The sequence below is a fragment of the Chiloscyllium plagiosum genome, chromosome 4 (assembly GCF_004010195.1).
Source record: "Chiloscyllium plagiosum isolate BGI_BamShark_2017 chromosome 4, ASM401019v2, whole genome shotgun sequence".
Taxonomy (NCBI): Eukaryota; Metazoa; Chordata; class Chondrichthyes; order Orectolobiformes; family Hemiscylliidae; genus Chiloscyllium; species Chiloscyllium plagiosum.
The window spans coordinates 89301630-89316638 of record NC_057713.1 but is presented as its reverse complement, the minus strand read 5'-3'; the positions used below and the strand labels follow the sequence as shown (position 1 = coordinate 89316638).

Genomic DNA, 15009 nt, shown 5'->3' with positions numbered 1-15009 from the left:
AGTGACTGGGCTTGTATATACTTGAGTTTAGAAGGATGAGAGGAGATCTGATTGAGACGTATAAGATTATTAAAAGATTGAACACTCTGGAGACAGGAAACATGTTTTCACTGATGGGTGAGTCCAGAACCAGAGGACACAGTTTAGAAATAAGGGGTAGGCCATTTAGAACAGAGTTGAAGAGAAACGTCTTCACCCAGAGAGTGGTGGGTATATGGAATGCTCTGCCCCAGAAGGCTGTGGAGGCCAAGTCTCTGGATACTTTTAAGAAAGAGATGGATAGAGCTCTTAAAGATAGTGGAATCAAGGGTAATGGGAATAAGACAGGAACAGGATACTGATTGTGGATGGTCAGCCACGATCATAACAAATGGTGCTGATGGCTTGAAGGGCCGAAGGGCCGAATGGCCTACTCCTGCACCTATTGTCTATTGTCTATTGAAACACATAAAAGTGGATAAAGCCCCAGGACCTGATCAGGTGTACACTAGAACTCTGTGGGAAGCTAGGGAGGTGATTGCTGGGCCCCTTGCTGAGATATTTGCATCATCGATAGTCACAGGTGAGGTGCCAGAAGACTGGAGGTTGGCTAATGTGGTGCCACTATTTAAGAAAGGTGGTAAGGAAAAGCCAGAGAATTACAGACCAGTGAGCCTGACATTGGAGGGAATCCTGGGGGACAGGATGTGCATGCATTTGGAAAGGTAAGGACTGATTAGGGATAGTCAACATGACTTTGTGCGTGGGAAATCATGTCTCACAAACTTGATTGAGTTTTTTGAAGAAGTAACAATGAGGATTGATGAGGACAGTGTGGTAGATATGATCTATACGGACTTCAGTATGGCGTTCGACAAGGTTCCCCATGCGAGACTGATTCGTAAGGTTAGATCTCATGGAATACAGGGAGAACTAGCCATTTGGATACAAAACTGGCTCAAAGGTAGAAGACACAGGGTGTGGTGGAAGGTTGTTTTTCAGACTGGAGGCCTGTGACCAGTGGCGTTCCACAAGGATCGGTGCTGGGTCCACTACTTTCCGTCATTTATATGAATGTCTTGGATGTGAGTATAAGAGGTATAGTTAGTAAGTTTGCAGGTGATCCCAAAATTGGCAGTGTAGTGGACAGCTAAGAAGGTTACCTCAGATTACAATGGGATCTTGATCAGATGGGCCAATGGGCTGAGGAGTGGCAGACGGAGCTTAGTTTAGATAAATGCGAGGTGTTGCATTTTGGGCAAGTAAATCTTAGCAGGACTTATACACTTAACGGTAAGGTCCTAGGGAGTCTTACTGAACAAAAACACCTTGGAGTGCAGGTTCATAGTTCCTTGAAAGTAGAGTTGCAGGTAGATATGATAGTGAAGAAAGTGTTTGGTATGCTTTCCTTTATTGGTCAGAGTATTGAGTACAGGAGTTGGGAGGTCATGTTGCAGCTGTACAGGACATTGTTTAGGCCACTGTTGGAATACTGCATGCAATTCTGGTCTCCTTCCTATCGGAAAGATGTTGTGAAACTTGAAAGGATTCAGAAAAGATTTACAAGTATGTTGCCAGGGTTGGAGGATTTGAGCTATAGGGAGAGGCTGAACGGGCTGGGGCTTTTTTCCCTGGAGCATCGGAGGCTGAGGGGTGACCTTACAGAGGTTCATAAAATCATGAGGGGCATGGAAAGGATAAATAGACAAAGTCTTTTCCTTGGGGTGGGGAGTCCAGAACTAGAGGAGAAAGATATAAAAGAGACCTAAGGGGCAACTTTTTCACGCAGAGGGTGGTACGTGTATGGAATGAGCTGCCAGCGGAAGTAGTGGAGACTGGTACAATTGCAACATTCAAGAGGCATTTGGATGGGTATATGAATAGGTAGGCTTTGGAGGGATATTGGCTGGGTGCTGGCAGGTTGGACTAGATTAGGTTGGGATATCTGGTCGGCATGGACACGTTGGACGAAGGGTCTGTTTCCGTGCTGTGACTCTATGACTCTATGACTAAGATAAGTTGAAGAGCCTCTTCTGTATTGTATGATCCCATGATCCATCAATTTGTCTGAGTTCAGGAGTGGAATTAAGAAAAACAATCGAGTTGGAGTACAGCAACCTTGTTCTCAGCACCTGCAATTGTAAATACCTTGCCTTTACTGAAGATCAGGCTTTTCCAATCTCTCCAATGGTCTGATTCTTTAGTGCTCCCTTTTACCAATAAATTCCCAAATAGACTTTTCTCTGGACCACCAAGATCCCTAACATAGCACAGGGTGACTCCTCTTCATTAGCATTCACAGAACACAAGCAGAATTTTGGAAAAAAGTACACCTCTTGTTGGTTGAGTCCTGCACTCTAAGATGTTAGTCCCATGATTTGATTCTTAAAAAAAAAGATGCAAAAGTTCCAAAAAGGCAACATGTGACTTACTCACGATTTCCACTTTGATGCCAACATTGTGCAGAGGCTCAGATTGTAGCTTTTAAAATGTAGCGACGGGGAAAAACAAAAGATAAAAGAAGCATAATAGGAAAAGTGAAAGGAAAACAAGCCAGGCCAATAAAAGGAAATCACCACACAGCGCACTGCACTCTACTTGGAAAAGGAAAGCAAGGACCTGCAAAGAGAAATGGAAGGGAAACACTTCATTATGGATGACCACACCTTTGACATTCTGTCAGAACTTCGATTATTCCTTTGTTTTAAATATCAACCTTTACTTTAAGGATTAGCAGTTAATTGACAAAGAACAAAATGCAGTAAACCGTCTCACTCTGGGTCTGAAGGGCTAAGAAGATTCAAAACTTAATGAATTTCTGATGCTACCTGAAAGGATCTTGACAATTACTTTCTGGTTTTAGAAAATCAACTTAAAAGTGGAGTCAATTTCAGGATTCACAAACTTGAGTTCATATCATACAACCAAACAGCCAGCTGAAATGATTGACTAATGTATACGCAGATATCAATGTAAAGTTGTGGAAAGTGATTTCAGCAAACTTAGCTGAAATGTTTACGGGACTGGTCAGTGCATCCACCACTATTATACATTCCTGAAAATCACTTCTGGACAAACCTAAGCAATGGATTATTGAATCACCTGGAAAAGAAAGAAGCACGTTATAATCTATTGTAGCAGGCCAGCATTGTGTACAAGTGCTTAACTCTGGAACTACATCAAAAGATCCAAATCTTACACTGAATGCGGCTTGTTCCATCCTCCAAGCCAGTGTCTGGAATCTTGAGACATTTACAAAGCTATGTTGTATAATAGCACTTTGGAATTAGATGTTCAATTACTGACAGGCACCCAAAATATAACACAAGGCTCCACAGGAGCATGTTTAGAAAACCAACCATGAACAATGCCAAAGAAGATTCCAAAGTTCCATCATGGCATGCAAGCATTTTAATGAAGTCCAAGAGGCTACTGCAATATTACAGCTTTCAGATACCCATCAGAGTACAGTGGTAAACTTGACACATCACATGGATAGCTTCAGTATAGCTGAAGCCTTTACGTCTAAGCAAGTGATATACTCCAAAAGGAATGGATAAAATGCACAATATACCAAAATCGACATTGACGCGAATGCAAATTCAACTGTTTGTGCATCTTATACAGGATGTACTCAGCATGCGGCATTAGGTAAGCTAAATGCTTATAACAGATCCATGAATTGACATTAGCCATTATTGGTCTTCTAATATGCAAGGATCTACATATTATTATGATGCAACAGGTTAACAAACCTATCAATTGCAACACCACAGATTCTAGGATGTAATATCAATCCCCCTGGTCACAAAACAGATGGACCAGATTTAATAAAGTACATGGGATGATGACCAGCTGCAACAGTTCAAGTAGATCACCATTAGTGGGTAGCCTGAACCCAACCAACAAGTTCCAAGGCTCGTATATTTGTTTTATTCATTCAGAGATCAACTAAGAGTCTCTAAGACTGTGATATCCAAAGGCAAACACGTTGTAATTCTGCAAGCTCTACCTCAAGACATGTTAGACCATACACATATAGGCCACATAGATATAGGAAAAAGACAATGAAATTGTTGCATGAGTCTATGTATTGGCCCAGTATTAACAAAGACATCAATCAACTAACTGAGTTGTGCAAAACATGTTAATTCCAACAACCCTAATAATCTAGAAGATTTCTCCTTATGATCCAACAGATTAATAAACTCATCAACTGCAACATCAAAGATTCCAGACTGAAAAACTGGTCCCATATACATTAGTCACACAAGACTAATAATTTACATTTTCAAGGACACGATTACATTATGGTGACCACTTCACCATTTTGTATGAAAAACCAAAGATACCACTAGTGCAACTGTTGATGGTACATTGATCATCATCTTCAGCATGTTCAAAATACCTCAGCATGTTCAAAATACCTCAACAAATTGTGTCTATCAGTTCACTAGTGCATCCTTCCAAATCATGTGCCAAAAATGGGAGGGTTCAACATTTTACCTATTCTCCTCACTACACTCAGTTGAATAGTCTCACAGAAGGCATTGATCACAATGTAAAATCCATGATTAATCTCTAGACAATCACTTACCCTCACTGGCAGCTCTCATGTTTGGAAAACAGATCCGAACCATTCTTTCCTTTCACATTCTCGCCACCCAACCACAGGTGAAATGCTTTAAAAGCCTGATCACAAACATGCAGTCACCCCAACCCGAACCCGGATAAAGCAATGGAGTTCAATATTTTTACACAAAAAACAAAAATTCCTGGATAAGTACTACTTTTTTTGTGTCCAGACTAAGTCATATTACGTTGTATTGAGCAATAGTCAAGTTCTGAAAAGAAATAGAAAATGTATCAAACTGTAGTTCATCAACCACCTGCCACATTTCTAACAATCCTCAGACCTTGTGTTTTGGTCAAAATTGCAATATTGTCTGATAGGGCCCAGTTTTAACTTATTCTTTTTCAAATTTTCCACACACACTTTCTATTGCAAATTACATGTGTGTTTCTTTTTCAGGCACTATCCCCCACATTGTATCTGGAATTCATGCAATAATCAATATATTAGCAATTTTATTGTATTTGTGCTCTTGGATAGAGTTTAAGCTGGTGACATGGTACAGCAGCTGTTTTGGAGGCCAAACAAGCTATGATGTTCCATCCATTCTTTCCTCATGTATGGGCTGTAGAAATGGTAGTCTTGTACCACTAAACATTGCTTGCTTAATTATTTAACATGGATTCTTAAAAAAAAGAAATAACATTCAACAGCTGGTTAAGACCGATGAACAAAAGACTGAAAAAGATTCCATGCAGCTTTCATTTCAAAGTTCCAAGCAACTGGTTATTTTCATTGAGGTTTTAAGAAACAAAGAACCCTAATTCTCTTCAGGGCAAAACAGTCACATTGCAACTAGTAAGCTGATTTTGGCACATAGACACCAGACGTTGAAAGAAAAAGGTTGGACAGCAATTCAACAACCTAGCAACGTTTACCAATGGGAGCAGATTGACAGGATCAAAAAACGCGACCTTCCATTCATCCTTTTTTAAACATTAACACATAGTATACATATGCCCTTATACTAAAATAAGTACTGAATACAATCAATGTTTGTGGCAATAGTTTATGTTAAATTAATGCAAAAACAATTGTTTTGCAGATGATAAGTGGGCAAATGAATTTTAGAAATTACAGCACTTCGTGCACTTGCCTGTACTATGATCTTGTCAATCATGATAACAATTTCATAGCTGAATCAGAAGGTTGAGGGTTTAAGTCCCACTCCACTGACCTGAGTAGTAAAATTTAGGTTGACACTCCAGTGCAGTACTGGAGTTTGTACTGTCAGAGGTGGGGTCAGATCAGATGTTAAACCAAAGCCCCACCTACCTTCTCAGGTGAATATTAATGATCCCTTCGCATGATTCAAACAACAGTATTTATCCCTCATCCAGCAACATGAAAAACTGATGATATGGTTTTAAAATGCTGCTTGTGGATCTTTCTGGGTGTAAGTTCACTGCCAAATTTCGCAGGGTGTTAGAGGCAGGGTCGAGGAGAGCAGGAATCTTTCTAAGAAGCCAGGATGAGAAGGAGGAATATTTTCTTGGAACCAATGCCCCTAGCACTCGGCAGATCGACATCACCCAATCCAACCCTGAGAACGTACACGACGGTTGAAGTTAGGGGCTTGAAACCTGTGGACTGTCTGTGTTGGCAAAGACAATGTAGATGTGATCTCAGATCTGATGTAAGGTTCTCCCCTGGTCTGGACTAAACTGTACTCCATTGAGTCTTAAGGAGGTGGCTCTCGAAATCGTGGATGCATTGGTAATCATTTTTCAATGTTCTATTGATTCTGGACTAGTTCCTGCGGATTGGAGGGTGGCTAATGTTGTCCCACATTTCAAGAAAGGAGGGAGAAAGAAAACAGGGAATTATAGTTGTGTAAGCCTGATGTCAGTGGTGGGACAGATGCTGGAGTCAATTATAAAAGATGAAATTACGACTCATGTGGATAGCAATAACAGGATAGGTCAGAGTCAGCATGGATTTATGAAAGGGAAATTGTGCTTGACGAACCTGGAATTTTTTGAGGATGTTACTATGAAGATGGACAAGGGACAGCCAGTGGATGTAGTGTATCTGAACTTTCAGAAAGCCTTTGATAAGGACCCACATAGGAGCTTAGTGAGCAAAATTAGGGCACATGGTATTGGGGCAAGGTACTGACTTGGACTGAAAATTGGCTGGCTGACAGGAAGCAAAGAGTAGTGAAAAACGGGTCCCATTCAGAATGGCAGGTGGTGACCAGTGGGTTCGGTGTTGGGACTGTAGCTGTTTACAATATACATCAATGATATAGATGAAGGTATTAAAAGTAATATTAGCAAATTTGCTGATGACACAAAGCTGGGTGGCAGGGTGAAATGTGAGGAGGATGTTATGAGAATACAGGGTGATTTGGACAGGCCAGGTGAGTGGACGGATGCATGGCAGATGCAGTTTAATGTGGATACATGTGTGGTTATCCACTTTGGTGGCAAGAACAGGAAGGCAGATTACTATCTAAATGGAGTCAAGTTAGGTAAAGAGGAAGTTCAATGAGATCTAGGTGTTCTTGTACATCAGTCAATGAAAGCAAGCATGCAGGTTCAGCAGGCAGTGAAGAAAGCTACTAACATGCTACCCTTCATAACAAGAGTAATTGAGTATAGGAGCAAAGGGGTCCTTCTGCAGCTGTACAGAGCCCTGGTGAGACCATACCGAGAGTATTGTGTGCAGTTTTGGTCTCCAAATTTGAGGAAGGACATTCTGGCTATTGAGGGAGTGCAGCGTAGGTTCACGAGGTCAATTCTCAGAGTGGTGGGACTATCTTATGTTGAAAGATTGGAGTGACTGGGCTTGTATATATTTGAGTTTAGAAGGATGAGAGGGGATCTGATTGAGACGTATAAGATTATTAATGGATTGACACTCTGGAGTCAGGAAGCATGTTTCAGCTGATGGGTGAGTCCAAAACCAGAGGACACAGTTTAAAAATAAGGGGTAGGCCATTTAGAACAGAGTTGAGGAAAAATGTCTTCACCCAGTGAGTAGTGGATATATGGAATGTTCTGCCCCAGAAGGCAGTGGACACCAAGTCTCTGGATACTCTCAAGAAAGAGATGGATAGAGCTGTTAGAGATAGTGAAATCAAGGATTACGGGGATAAGGCAGGAACAGGATACTGATTGTGGATGATCAGCCATGATCATAATGAATGGTGGTGCTGGCTCGAGGGACCGAATGGCCGACTCCTGCACCTATTGTCTATTGAGTCCAATCCTATCTTCTTATATCCTTATATTGTCTTCATACTCAATTTACCCAGTTTTCTTTGAAAAGATGACATAGTCTTCCTATATGATGAAGCATTCTGCACATCAACAACCCCTCCTGAAGAGAATATTCCCTCATCTCTCCCTTTATTCTTTTCACAATAGTTGTCACTCGACGTTTGCTTTGTTGCCACCTGTCCATCGGTGGAAAAAGTATTTTATTACTTACATCGCAAAGGAACATTCCACAATTTCAAAAACAACCAACTTCCACTTAGCCTTCACTTCTCTCAGAAAAAGTGGAGCAGATATTTTTCATCTGTTCTTCCCACTTCATTCCCTTGCCATAACTCTAACATTATTCTTGGAAAGGGGTACTGAACTACATTCCAGACTCCAGTACTGGTCCAGATAATGTCTTGAACAAAACCAACATCAGTTTTAGATCTAATCATGACTCCTAGGCTGGCATTTATTGTCATCCTTATTGCCCCAGAGATGCTGATAGTGAGTTGCCTTCTAGAGCCATTAGAGTCATAGAGATGTACAGCACGGAAACAGACCCTTCAGTCCAGTCCGCCCATGCCGTCCAGACATCCCAACCCAATCTAGTCCCACCTGCTAGCACCCGGCCCATATCCCTCCAAACCCTTCCTATTCATATACCCATAAATTGCCTTTTAAATGTTGCAATTATACTAGCTTCCACCACTTCCTCTGCAAGCTCATTCTATACACATACCACCCTCTGCATGAAAATGTTGCCCCTTAGGTCTGTTTTATATCTTTCCCCTCTCACCCTAAACCTATGCCCTCTAGTTCTGGACTCACCCACCCCAGGGAAAAGATTTTATCTATATATCCTATCCATGCCCTTCATAATTTTGTAAACCTCTATATGGTCACACCTCAGCCTCTGATGCTCCAGGGAAAACAGTCCCAGCCTGTTCAGCCTCTCCCTATAGCTCAAATCCTCCAACCATGGCAACATCCTTGTAAATTTTTTCTGAACACTTTCAAGTTTCACAACATCTTTCCAATAGGAAGGAGTCCAGAATTGCGCACAATATTCCAACAGTGCTCGAACCAATGTCCTGTACAGCCGCAACATAACCTCCCCACTCCTGTACTCAATACTCTTAACCAATAAAGGAAAGCATACCAAACATCTTCTTCACTATCCTATTTACCTGCGACTCCACTTTCAAGGAGCTATGAACCTGCACTCCAAGGTCTCTTTGTTCAGTAACACCCCCTAGGACCTTACCATTAAGTGTATATGTCCTGCTAAGATTTGCTTCCCTAAAATTCAGCACCTCACATTTATCCGAATTAAACTCCATCTGCCACTCCTCAGCCCATTGGCCCATCTGACCAAGATCCCATTATAATCTGAGGTAACATTCTTCACTGTCCACTACACCTCCAATTTTGGTGTCATCTGCAAACTTACTAATCCCTGTATTCCGTGAGATCTAACCTTGCTCACCAGTCTCCCATGGGGAACCTTGTAGAACACCTTACTGAAGTCCATATAGATCACATCTAACACTCTGTCCTCATCAATCCTCTTTGTTACTTCTTCAAAAACTCAATCAAGGTTGTGAGATATGATTTCCCATGCACAAAGCCATGTTGACTGTCCTTAATCAGTCCTTGCCTTTCCAAATACATGTACATCCTGTCCCTCAGGATTCCCTCCAACAACATGCCTACCACCGATGTCGATCTCACTGGTTTATAGTTCCCTGGCTTGTCCTCACCACCTTTCTTAAACAGTGGCACCACGTTAGCCAACCTTCAGTCTTCCGGCACCTCACCTGTGACTATCAATGATATAGCTATCTCAGCAAGAGGCCCAGCAATCACTTCCCTAGCTTCCGACAGAGTTCTAGGGTACACCTGATCAGGTCCTGGGGATTTATTCACTTTTATGTGTTTCAAGACATTCAGCACTTCCTCATGTGTAACATGTACATTTTTCAAGATGTTACCATGTATTTCACTACATTCTATATCTTCCATGCCCTTTCCACAGTAAATACTGATGCAAAATACTCATTTAGTATCTCCCCATTTTCTGCTGCTCCACACAAAGGCCACCTTGCTGATCTTTGAGGGGTGCTATTCTCTCCCTAGTTACCCTTTTGTCCTTAATTGGTCCTTGGAGTGTATGAATATCCACATTGCTGTTAAGGAGAGGGTTCCAGGATCTTGACTCAGTAACAATGAACAATGTTCAGATATTACCAAGTTGGGATTGCAGTGGCTTGGTGGAGAATATGCAGGCGATGGTGCTTCTATACACCTGCCACCCTTGCCATTTAGGTGATAGATGTCATGGTTTGGAGGATGCTAATGAAGGTCCCTTGATGCAATGCTTTGCAGATGGGACACACTGAAATGATTCCTAGTTTTTGTTCTGCTCCTGTAGCCATGGTTTCTGTCAATAGTAACCCCCAGGATGCTAATAGTGAGAGAATCAGTGTTAAGTGATGAAACAAAAACAGAAATTACTAGTGAAACTCATCAGGTCTAATAGCATCTGTGGGAAAAAATGCAGACTTCACATTTGAGATGGTCATTGCCCAGAACCTATGAAGCATAAATGTTACTTGCCACTTCAGCCCAGGCTTGACAATTGTCCTGAATTGCTACATGTGAACGTTGACTGTTTCCATATCTGTGGAGTTATGAATAGTACTAAACATTGTTCACTGAGTCTGACCTTATGATGGAGGTTCAGTCATTGATGAAACAGCTGAAAATAGTTGGGTCTTAGACATTGTCCTGAGGAACTACTGACCTCCAATAACTGCAGCCATCTTCCTCTGTACAAGGAATGACTCCTTCCCCTGAAATCCATTGCTTCTAGTTTGGGAGGCTTCATGATATCACATTTGGTAAAATGTCAATGGCGGTGATCCTTACTTTCCCTTGAGTTCACCTCTTTCCACCATGGTTGGACCAAAGCTATATTTTTATTCATTCATGGGATTTGGGCATCATTGACTAGGCTAGTGCTCATTGACCATCCCTAATTGCCGAGATGGCAGTTAAGAGCTGACCACATTGAAGGTCTAGAGTCACATGTAGGCCAGACTAGGCAAAAATGGCACATTTTCTTCCCTAGAGGATCTTAGTGAAACAGATCAGGTTTTACAACAGCTGATGGTGGTCTGATGGTCACCATTAGGCTAGCTTTTAATTCCAGACATTGAATTCAAATTTCACCGACCATGGTAGAGTTCAAACCCATGTTCCCAAAACATTAGCTTGGCGTTCGGCATTGCTGGTCCAGTGACATTATAACAGTACATCCCCTTAATGTGCGGAATTGTGTGGCCCTGCCAGGACCCAAACTACACATCAGTGAGGAAATTATTGTTGAATAAGTATTGCTTGAAGTTCTGTCCACGATCCCTTCCATCACTTTACTGATGCTTAGGTGTAGACAGATTGAGGAGTAATTGGCCAATTTGGATTTATCCTGCTTTTTAGTGAACAACACATCTAATTTTCTGCCTTGCTGGGTAGATGTCAATGTCGTCGGTGTACTGAAACAGCTCATTCTAGAGTACTTGTCTTTAGCACTATCACCAGAATGCTGTCAAGGCCCATAATCTTTGGAGTGTCCGAACCTTCAGTGTTTCTTGTAATTGCCATTTCCAGTGTCTTGGTTGGTATCAATTGACCCATTCAATTTCATTACTCTCCTCATACTATGTAACAGTTAGATATAGCTGAATATATATAGTTAGATAGACTCACAGAGTCATAAAGTTGTACAGAACGGAAAATAGACCCTTCGGTCCAATTCGTCCATGCCAACTAAATATCCTAACCTAATCTAGTCCCATTTGCCAGCACTTGGCCCATATCCCTCTAAACCCTTCCTATTCATATACCCATCCAGATGCCTTTTAAATGCTGCAATTGTACCAGCCTCCACCACTTCCTCTGGCAGCTCATTCCATACACGCATCACCCTCTGCGTGAATAAAGTTGACCCTTAGGTCCCTTTTATATCTTTCCCCTCTCACCCTAAACCTATGCCTTCTAGTTCTGGACTCCCCACCCCAGAGAAAAGACTTTGCCTATTTGCAGTGTGTCTCACCTAACCAGTTGAGGATGACAGATGTTCTTTCCCTAAAGGACATTAGTGAGCCATGGATGTTTATAACAATGGTTTCATGATGCCTATTAATCCAGAATTTTAATTAACCAGATGTATTTATGAACTCAAATGTCACCATCTGCCGTGATAAGACGTGAACCCATGTTCCCAGAGCTTTAGCCTCGGTTCTGGATTATCGGTACAGTGATTAGCGTCATAGAGTCATAGAGATGTACAGCATGGAAACAGACCCGTTGGTCCAACCCGTCCATGCCGACCAGATATCCCAACCCAACCTAGTCCCACCTGCCAGCACCCGGCCCATATCGCTCCAAACCCTTCCTATTCATATACCCATCCAAATGCCTCTTAAATGTTGCAATTGTACCAGCCTCCAATACATCCTCTGGCAGCTCATTCCATACACGTACCACCCTCTGCGTGAAAAAGTTGCCCCTCTCACCCTAAACCTATGCCTTCTAGTTCTGGACTCCCCACCCCAGAGAAAAGACTTTGCCTATTTGCAGTGTGTCTCACCTAACCAGTTGAGGATGACAGATGTTCTTTCCCTAAAGGACATTAGTGAGCCATGGATGTTTATAACAATGGTTTCATGATGCCTATTAATCCAGAATTTTAATTAACCAGATGTATTTATGAACTCAAATGTCACCATCTGCCGTGATAAGACGTGAACCCATGTTCGTCCCTAGGACCTTACCATTAAGTGTATAAGTCCTGCTAAGATTTGCTTTCCCAAAATGCAGCACCTCGCATTTATCTGAATTAATGCCCATTGGCCCATCTGATCAAGATCCCATTGTAATCTGAGGTAACCTTCTTCACTGTCCACTACACTGCCAATTTTGTGGTCACCTGCAAACTTACTAACTATACCTCTTATGCTCACATCCAAGACATTCATATAAATGACGAAAATTAGTGGACCCAGCACCGATCCTTGTGGAACGCCACTGGTCACAGGCCTCCAGTCTGAAAAACAACCTTCCACCACACCCTCTGTCTTCTACCTTTGAGCCAGTTCTGTATCCAAATGGCTAGTTCTCCCTGTATTCCATGATATCTAACCTTGCTAATCAGTCTCCCATGGGGAACCTTGTCGCACACCTTACTGAAGTCCATATAGATCACATCTACTGCTCTGCCCTCATCAATCCTCTTTGTTGCTTCTTCAAAAAACTCAGTTTGAAGCTTCTGCATGAAATATGCAAAATCCAGAATCTATTTGCTTTCATTGCATATACATCCAATTGATACATTTCTCTAACTGTACATTTAATTAATAATCTTATAGCTACATGTTTCATTCTTTACTTCCAAAATACTTCACATTTTCTTGATTATCATTAAGGTTGGAAATAATTCCCCTTGTGTTGGTCTAAAATCATTTAGAGTGGAAAGTCAATGAGGTCTCAACATTGGTCCCTAGGATCCAGCATCCTGCCATCTGAAGCACACCAATTACCTATTATCTTTCCCACTAACGGGGTTACGTTCTGTTAAACTTGTGCATAATTTTTGCAACAAGTCTTTCATGTGGCACCTTATGAGAAATCTTTTGAAAATCAATGCACACATATACCCTATTCTCTTTATCTATGCATGCCACAACTTGACTCAAAAACTTAGTTCAGGTCACCACACATCTCTGTGTTTCACAAACATATCCTAAGCAATAACCCGTCCCCTCAATGCACACCCAGAGTAAAAGTCTACGTACAAAATAACCCCAAAGCAACGCTCTTCAATTTTGCGCTACGCTGATCGCAAAATATCACGGAAAACGAAAATTCTTAAGCAGCATGCAGGCACAGAAAGAGTAAATGTGCTACATGGCAACTAAACCTATCCATTAACAAAATCGCGTTGCCCGAACTGTAGCACTTTTTAAAAAAACACTACTTTAAAAAGTGTCAATCCAAATTCGGGGTTTTGTTTATGTAACAGGTAAGAGATTGACTCCGTCTAGCAGATGAACAAATGTGAAAACGTTGGCAGAAATGTATTTGTACAGGCATACTACTGAAAGGCAAAAAAATACTGTACTTGAAGCAAAAGTGATGTCAGAAAATACAGAATCTGAAATATATTGTGTTAGCAAAAGTATATTAATTAAAAGTTGAATGGCATTTACTCGTTCTAATCAATGGTATAGCCCAGGATTACTGGAAACAGAGAAAGCAATGGGTATTTTATTGTCTAGGTTTTGTTACTACCGTAATTTAAACTAATCCTAAAACAATTTAAGGCAAGGACAGCATCTGTTTCGAGCGTCACATACTCACTGCTGAAAGATTTCCGTACTCCCGAGTCTGGGATGCTAGCTCTGATCACTGGGAAGTTGCTTGTTGCTCTCTGTCACTGCGTCGCTGTAATGACTTCGACAGTTTGTGTCCCAATCGCAACTTTCTGGCCAGTTTATTCGTGCTCACTCTGCATCGCTGTCACAGTGCTCTCCCTTCGTCACTTCTGTACATCTGATTTCTAGATGTGTTTCTGCCCACTTGTGCCTGCTCTCTCAGTGGTCAGGTTAACCTCTGAGCACTCAATAACTTCCCTCTCTTGTGCATGCACATAGCCTCTCTATCAGTCCCACCCCTTTCTCCGTCTATTACATCCATCCACACTCCGGGGTCTGACATTCAGACCCGCACGCGTTCTGACAACTGTAGTGCGCGCTCCCCTAAGCCCCAGGTTAACGCCCGCGCCACTGTCCAAGTCTTGGTGCGCGTCCCCCTCGCCCCTCAGGCTCGGAGGCGTGCCCTGCAGATCTGCAACAACAGCTGTTTAACCCACACTGCAAGGTGCACTCGTTGCCAGTGCAGTGTTCCCTTGTGTCTAACAAGAAATAGGAGTAGGCCCAAAGAACCTGCACCACCATTCAGTAGCTGATCTCTTCCTGGACTCAGCTCTACACGCATCGGCTCACCATAACCCTTTATTCCTTAAAATCTACCTTTGCCTTAAAAACATTCAAAGGGCTAGCCTCAATTGTTTCACTGGGCAGGGAATTTCACAGATTCACAACCCTTTGGGTGAAGAAGTTCCTCCTC

At 42.0% G+C, this 15009-nt stretch overlaps 1 protein-coding gene across 1 annotated transcript in view; it reads right to left on the bottom strand.

The window, feature by feature from the left end:
* Nucleotides 1-14513, bottom strand: part of LOC122549191 (collagen alpha-1(XXI) chain-like) — a 173905-nt gene extending 159392 nt beyond the window's left edge. Inside the window, exon 1 of the mRNA XM_043688582.1 lies at nucleotides 14242-14513. The gene's annotated coding sequence lies outside the window, so the exon portion shown is untranslated. The remainder of the gene's footprint in view (nucleotides 1-14241) is intronic.
* Nucleotides 14514-15009: the final 496 nt, after the last annotated feature.